Here is an 8,080-nt window from a genome sequence, read left to right as displayed (position 1 = left end):
ACTACTGCCTGCTTTAAGTGCGGTATGAATCAGAAGGCAATTAGTTCTAATTTTTACCACCCATTGGGTGACAACCTTCTTTGGAGATGAGGTGTTCTTTTTAATTTCTCCCTTAGGTTGGTTGTTCATGGGTGATTTAGATTTAAGGGAAATTGATCCAGATTCACTTGATTCACCAATTCTTTGGTCTTCTAATTCAGTTGAGCCACTTCTTTCAACAACTCCTCCAACCTTTTTGTCATTTTAGGAGTGGGATATTTCCTCCTCACATTCGATATTTTCATTGGAGGACTCTTTAGTTTCTGCGCCAGTTTTTTGATTGGTCTAAATTTACCTATATTGCTCAAACCGGAAGTGGAGTGAGGCTGTCTAAATAATAGATATTCAAAATTGGAATGTCCTAAGTCTCCACGTGAATGACAGAGAGGAGTAGCTTTTGTGTTGCTGCCTAAAGCAATTGATTTCTTAGTCATAGGAGGTGCAGGAGAAGGGTTGGATTTACTTATTTCATAGCCTAAGCCTCTCCTATCCCTAGAGTTTCTACCCAAGCCTAAGAGTCTTTCTAGTTTTTCATCACTTTAGGAGAATCTATGACTAAGTTTAGTTGTGTGTTTGGATTTCCCAACATATAGTTTCAGTTTTGTATTTTCAAATTTCAATTTTTCATTTTCTATCTCTAGATGTTTAATCTTTTTCTCCGAACTCTCAATCTTAAGTTTATCATCTGCCGCCTCTTTTCCAAGCATGGTTTTTTCAGCATAGAAATCAACATTATCATTGACCAACTTGTTATTGACAACAAATTCCTCATCCAAGACCTCTTTTAGTTTTTTGGTTTCATTGTTGGCATGACCAAGCTTTTTAGGGTGTTTATGCTGTGAGTATAAAGCTGGTCATAGGCCACTTGGATGTTGTCATTTTCTTTAACTTCTCCTTCTTATACTTCATCTTCTTCTTCTTTTGAGGAGGGTTTTTCAATTTGTTACTCATCTATCTCCTCATTGACCCTTGGATCTGGGATGACCACAATTGTGGAGGCCATAAGAATTTTCAATGATTTTTAGTTCCCATCACTTTCAGACTCACTTGTTTCTGATTTAGATACTTCGGTATCGTCCCATGTGGCTACCATAGCCTTTCCCTTTGATTTCTTTGTGTGACATTCAGTAGATAGATGGCCATACTTTTTACAGTTATAGCACTGGGGCTCCTTTGACCTTCTAAATGATTTGCCTATTTGACGCTTATGGTTAGGTAGTTTACCCTTGTTGTTGTACATTCTTCCACGATTCTTGTTGAAGAATTTTTTGAACTGCTTGACAAAAGGGCCACCTCCTCATTTGCATTTTCTTCTTAACTATCCTCTTCTTATTCAACTTTGTTTTTAGAGGTTTTCTCATGCCCCAAATCTAGGGATGGACAACTTCCATGATGCCCCGAATTCGGCAGTCGACTTTCATACACCAAGTCCCGAGTTCGGCGCACCACAAGGAAGATTTTTAACTGAAAGTTTTTTATATACATAATAATAATACTTGAGTATGAAGATCTATGAGTAAAATACCAAGAAACACTCTCCATTATAAATCCTAATGGTTACAAGTACAATCTTTCCAAAAGGTACACACCGTCAACATTGCCAAATTGAAAAATAAATACAATGCATCGAGAAAGTTAAGTCTTCCAAGCTACTCCTGTCCTGAAAAAAATGGAAAATAGGAAGCTTAGGCAAAAAGCCTAGTGAGTATACATGTGTGTGCAGTGTGTCCTACATACAAGTAAGATAAATATGCCACAAAGAAATCATGTATAGTGAAAGGCGTGTAGTACATAAGGTATGATGCCAATGCCAATGCAATGCATATGCATCATAATAATACTCCGAGTCAATGCTACCAGCATCACCAAGTCATATTTTCATTTCTCCTATACCACAACTATAACCATATTACATGCATCCATAATCACATTATCATCATCATATTGTCATGTCATATTATAATTTTATATCTCAGAAAAACACTGTGGTCGACACCCATGCACTAGACACAGTAATCGACCTCGCATACCCGCCCTGCTGTGGACTTCCACCAACTGTATATCATGGGAAACACCGTGGTCGATACCCATGCACCAGACACCAGCAATCGACCTCGCATACCCGCCCTGCAGTGGACTTTCACTCAGCATGCTAGTAGCGGACCTCATTCGCGCTTCTCCTCGCCAGCGGGTCAGATCGGTCCCTGTTTGCACCTCAGCCCTTAAGTAGGTTGGACCCACCTCTTCTCAACCCGATCTCATCAGTGGAAGTCAAATCCATGGCCCATGTATCCACTTAGCCCAACGGTGAGGTATCCCTAGCTAGCATCGGGGTTTAGGGACTTTTAACCCAAGGGGCACATCATCCCCTACTATTTCCACACTTCCGGTGTCCTGTTCATTTTTAAGGATAACCTAAGTCATCATTATAGATGCACATTTCATCGTCAAGATCCAACTCATGTTATACAGCATGATTGTGGTATTTCTATCATCATGTATGTTATGATTATGTATGAATTCAAGCAATTATAATAAGGCATACGTTCAAGTGCATGTGATATGCATATAATGCCATAAGTTTAGGGTCTGTTTAACCTTTAAGCCAAAAAAATGCCATATAATCATCATGTGCCACTATTAACTATATCAATCTGTGGTCATGTGACTAAACTGAAGAGGACATATCTTACACATGAACAAATGTATTGAAGTACACTTGCACATACCATCATTCCATGGTGCATGAGTATGATCAATATTAACATAGCTAAGTAGATGAATTTAGTATGCTAGGAAGTGGAACAACATTAATCAAGATATTAAATCACATACTTCTATTAATCATAATTACTAACATTATTAATATCATCCATAACTATCATAATCACGAGCATTAATTATATTCAGAATTACATCATATCCTTCACAAGATAGATATTCCATTAGCGGCTTTGGCCCAACATTATTTTATTCTATTAGGACCACATGGTTATACCCTAACTGGGCCTTATAGTTAATGAGTGGTGGTGACACAAAGTACATGCACCAAATGGTTATGAGATGAAAGGCATAGATATAACATATAGTAAATGAGCCACAGGATGGATGGTGCTGGTGAAACTCATATAATGTAGTGGGCTTCACCTTCAAGTGGGTTGTTAGTAAGTTGGATTTGCAAATAATTATCGTAGTAGTTCTACAATGGTTTGGAAGGCATAGGTAAACCTCATAAGATATAATGATCCCTAAGTTGAATGACTTGGTATATAATATACACATAAGGGTTAGTCATGGTTGGATAACGTGGGTTTGTCTCATACAATGTAGCGGCTCCTACTTCCAAGTGGTACTGCAAGCAGATGGGTTCAAAAGTGTTTGAAAGCTATATGTTCAATCAACACTATTTCATAACGTCTGATTTATCTAGAAATCGGATCTAGGTCATTTAGAATCATGTTCTAGAATTAGCTAGCCTAATGGTGAATATGCAATATTTACATCAAGGTAGGGTCCATAATCAATCTGACGCATATCCTAAATTCACATACCTAAGAGGTTACACCATCAACATAGTCCACGAGTTTGAGTAATCACACAATTCTCATATGCTCACATGGTCTTATGACTACTCCAGTATCAGAAGTCCATATGGTTGAGTGGCCACACAAATGTCACTTTACTTGCCATTAATAAATGATTTAAGCTCACATGGTTACTTATCATAACTCATACATCTATGGACAACTACTTTATTAAGCTCCCACATGGTCAGGTTGTTGATGCCATAATTTTACTTGGTTGAGTGGACATATAATTAGTATCATGGTCTAGTGACCGCATCTCAAAGCATCCAAGGCACAATCACAAGCATACCCACTATTCCTGGTTACACTAAGTCTTAAACTATGATCACTCAATACTTCATATGGAGAATGACTCAGATTCGGTGTCACATGATTAAGAGGCCAAGAACTAGTTTCCATCACATCAGATATAGTTTAGTGGTCCCCGTACCTACCTCACCTATGAGCATAATGTAAGGGTTGTATTTATGTTGCATGATACCGAATTGAAGGTCACTCATTATCAAGTTATATAATCCAACTTATATCATAATTCTCATAACTAAGAAAAATCTGTATGCACAACCCGATTGTTCATGGTTTAGGTGACCATGGCTATGCCCATAAGCACGTGGTCATGTCATTGGGTGGTCACTAATGCCACCTGATTTCATGTAGTTGGTTGGCCTTGTGTGCATTTTGTAATCATACGGTTAGACAATTACATATACTCTATAATTACATATGATTAGGTGGCCATACATGCGTCACATGCCTACATAATTAAGGGGCCAAACACGTATATCACATCCTCACACCACTGAAGTCTACATATTTGTTATAATTGAACATGTTTATGGGTTTAAACACATCTCATATGATCTTACTACTTAGGGTTGCACTCTAACCAAAGTGCCAAGTGGTGAAGGGCTGTGCACTCGTTATATAATTAGGTAATCTAAGGCAGCAACATACAACCTATATCACATGCCAAGTGGTGAAGGGCTATACACATAATATAATTTCACATGATTCAAGATAGCATACATTCAACACATGGAGATCACAAACTCTTGTTGAAGAGGGCCATTGGTTGGCCTAAACAAGGCTACCATTGATGGGCCCACATGGCATTCACTCAAAATGGGCCTTAACATTCTTAGGCCCACACATTAATGGAATTTACAATGGGTTCTATGCGATAGAGCGCATAGGGCTTTCCCATGAGGTTAAGTTGTGTGTAACCCACTTTAAGGCTTAGGTTTGCTTTGATTTTAGTCCAAATCCTAAAATGATATGAGGAGTGGATGGTCCACATAGATTAAATAGATACACCATGGTGGTCTTAGCTTGGATTCAATGGTTAGGCATTCATTCTCACAACCTTGTATTGTATGGTCCATTTCAGGTTGGATTGACTGATCTTTGGGACAATGGCCTAAAGGGAACTTGGTATATGGGCTGGATGGGTTGAATATTTAACACATCGTCAAGATGGTCCATAACAAATTTTTAGTGATGAGAGTTTAATTTGCATTATTCTAGAACATACGGCTATCTAATCATTAGATGAGCCTGAGTCTTGGTAACATACCGTCAAAAGGATTGATAAAATAGATAAACAGTGAGGATCTTAAATATATATCATGTCATGGCCATGGTGGATTAAGTGGCATAACACCTACATCAAAGTGGGCCATACCATAAACAAGTTGAGAGGGTTACCCTCCATTAAATATTCATAATCATTTGTTGGGCCCACAAAGATGTGGTTCATAAATCCAGCCCATCCATTATGAGTGTCCCACTTGGTTGAGGGGTCAGACCAAGTTTCAGATACATCCAAATTTCAGGTGGACCCAACAAGTGATTTTATATGTTTGAGCTTCGAGTTGTATGAACGGTTCAAGGAGATCAAAGTTACATGGGTCCTAAAGTGATGTATTTATTATACCTACACCGTTCATCTATTTTTAGAGATCATTTTAGAACATTATCAAAAAATGAATCATATCTAAAGATTATATGGACCTCACCTTAAATAGTAGTGAAGATAATGATTCTGCCGTTAAACCATTCACAGGGCCCACCATAATGTTTATTTTCCATCCAATCTGTTCAGAAGGTCACAAAGACCTAGAATAAGAGGAAAAACAAATTTCATATTGGTCCAAAACTTCTATGACTCACAAAGGGCTTCAATGGTAGACGTCCAATCGCCCACTATTTTTTGTAGTGTGGACCACTTGATAGTTAGATCTGTCTTACTTTTCTTCTCAAGCCTTAAGACGACTTGCCAAATGGATGGACGATTTGGATATAAGGCATACCTCATGATCAGACCCACAAAACTTGTTGATTCATTGGGTCTTCACATGATTTTAGATGGTGTGGGCCACCTGTGTTCCATGTATGGCTGATTTTTGGTGCGACCCATTCTTTAAAGGGGACCCATCAAATGTACGGTGTAAATGTTCGAGATACATCACGGTGGGACCTGTGGTGGGGCCCATTGTCCCTGCCTATAGGGGCTCTGGGATGCTGCTTGCTGTAGCATCCAGAGACGCTAGCAGCAACAACGTCACCCCCCTTGCTCTTTTTTTTTTAAAATTTTTTGTTTTCTTATGGTATTTCATAGGTGGGGCCCACATCATGACGATCCACTCCATTTGTTGGATTCTATGGCCTGGAATGTATCTAACAAGCCCAATATTCAACATTTTTTGATGTACAGAAATATCACAGCGGGCCCTAACAATTTATCACTATTAAAATAGTCTTTTTGATGGTGTGGCCTACCAGAGATTTAGATTGACTTCATTTTTCAGCTCAACGTCTAAAATGAGCTGGGAAATTGAATGGATGGCATGGATTAAATACATACGTCATGGGTGGGGCCCGTTGTGGACCCACAGCCCCAACCCCTCTTTATTGAAAGCAGTTGGACGTTGACAGCAATCAACGTCCACTCTTTTATTTATTTATTTATTTATTTATTTAAATGTGGTGTGTGTGCACGTGTGTATGTGAGTGTGTGGCCAGCCTAATGGGCCACACTTTGGGTGGTTTGGATGGCCTACAAAATTCTAATGGGGCCCACTATCAATGGGTCCCACATAAAGTCTATAAAAAATTATTTTTTTAATTATTATTTTTATATGTATTATCCCATGAATCCACACCATTAAACACAACATTATCATCATATCATCACCATTATTGATCATCTTTTTATATGTACTCTCCTATGTATCCACACCATTGATCACATCATTATCATCAAATCGTCACCACTAATAATCATACAAATAATCAAAAAGAAAACAAACCAAGAGTGGAGTGGGTGTACTCACCTTGATGGACTAGATGAATGGTTGAGATGGATGGAAGGGATGGGATTGATGGCCCACCAAGATCACTCCTCTCTCTCTCTCTCTCTCTCTCTCTCTCTCTCTCCTTGTGTAGAAAAATGGTGAAATGCTAAGGGATGAAGGACTATTTGTAGAGAAATTGTTAAAATGTGGTTAGATTCAATTAATGTGATCTTGGTTAGCTTAGACTAGGATTATGACAATTAATTCATGATTTGTAATTAATGATGGATTAAAGGGACATGGGATGGAATTGTGTGATGATGTCATGTATAGGGTATGGTATGGAGAAGAGTTGACCTTGCATGTACATGAGAGAGGGGAGGTATGGGTGTGTGACATCACACACATGAGTAGAATGTGTGGCATGTGCATGTGTTCATGGCATGTGTTGTGCATGGCATGTGTTGTGCACATGTGTGGAATGGAGTACATGGCGCCTTGCGCACATGATACAGTAATGATACTTCGCTGCGTATCTTAGTAACGGAGCGTCGTACAGATGCGCAGGTGGTACCTACGTGATCGTGGCGATAGGGCGGTTGATATGAAATTGGTTTTGAGGTCTTGAGGTTTCGGTCAGTTGGGTGTGCACTATGTACAGTTAATCCAGGTTTAGATAAGGGTGTCGATCGTCGTACACATAAGCATAGGAATGGTACGGAATGATGGGGTCTTATAGGTTTTGAGGACAATATGTTTGGATTTGTGGGAGTTTTAAAGTGTAGCTCAAAGGTTTGTAGGGAACCTACTAGTTCATGTACTTTCATTTCATCAATGTCTCTACACTCTTTTATGGTTGTGACTTTGGAGTTGAAGCGTTCTGGTAAGGATCTCAAGATTTTCCTCCAGATTTTAGGTACCGGAACCCTCTCTCCAAGTCCCCACATGGAGTTACATATGCCATTCAGTTTTGTGTAAAACTCCATGAACGTCTCATGTTTGTCTATTTTAATTTTTCAAATTGGACTGTCAAGAGCTATATCTTTGAGCACTTTACCATGCTTGTTCCTTCATGGGTAGTTTCCAACAAATCCCATGCTTCTTTTGAAGTTCCACACATATAAATTTGCTTGAATTCTTCTTGTGAAACATCACAGTAAA

Source organism: Magnolia sinica, chromosome 18 (genome assembly GCF_029962835.1).
Source record: "Magnolia sinica isolate HGM2019 chromosome 18, MsV1, whole genome shotgun sequence".
NCBI classification, from domain to species: domain Eukaryota; kingdom Viridiplantae; phylum Streptophyta; class Magnoliopsida; order Magnoliales; family Magnoliaceae; genus Magnolia; species Magnolia sinica.
The sequence above is the reverse complement of the archived record's forward strand: the minus strand, read 5'-3'. Positions refer to the sequence as shown.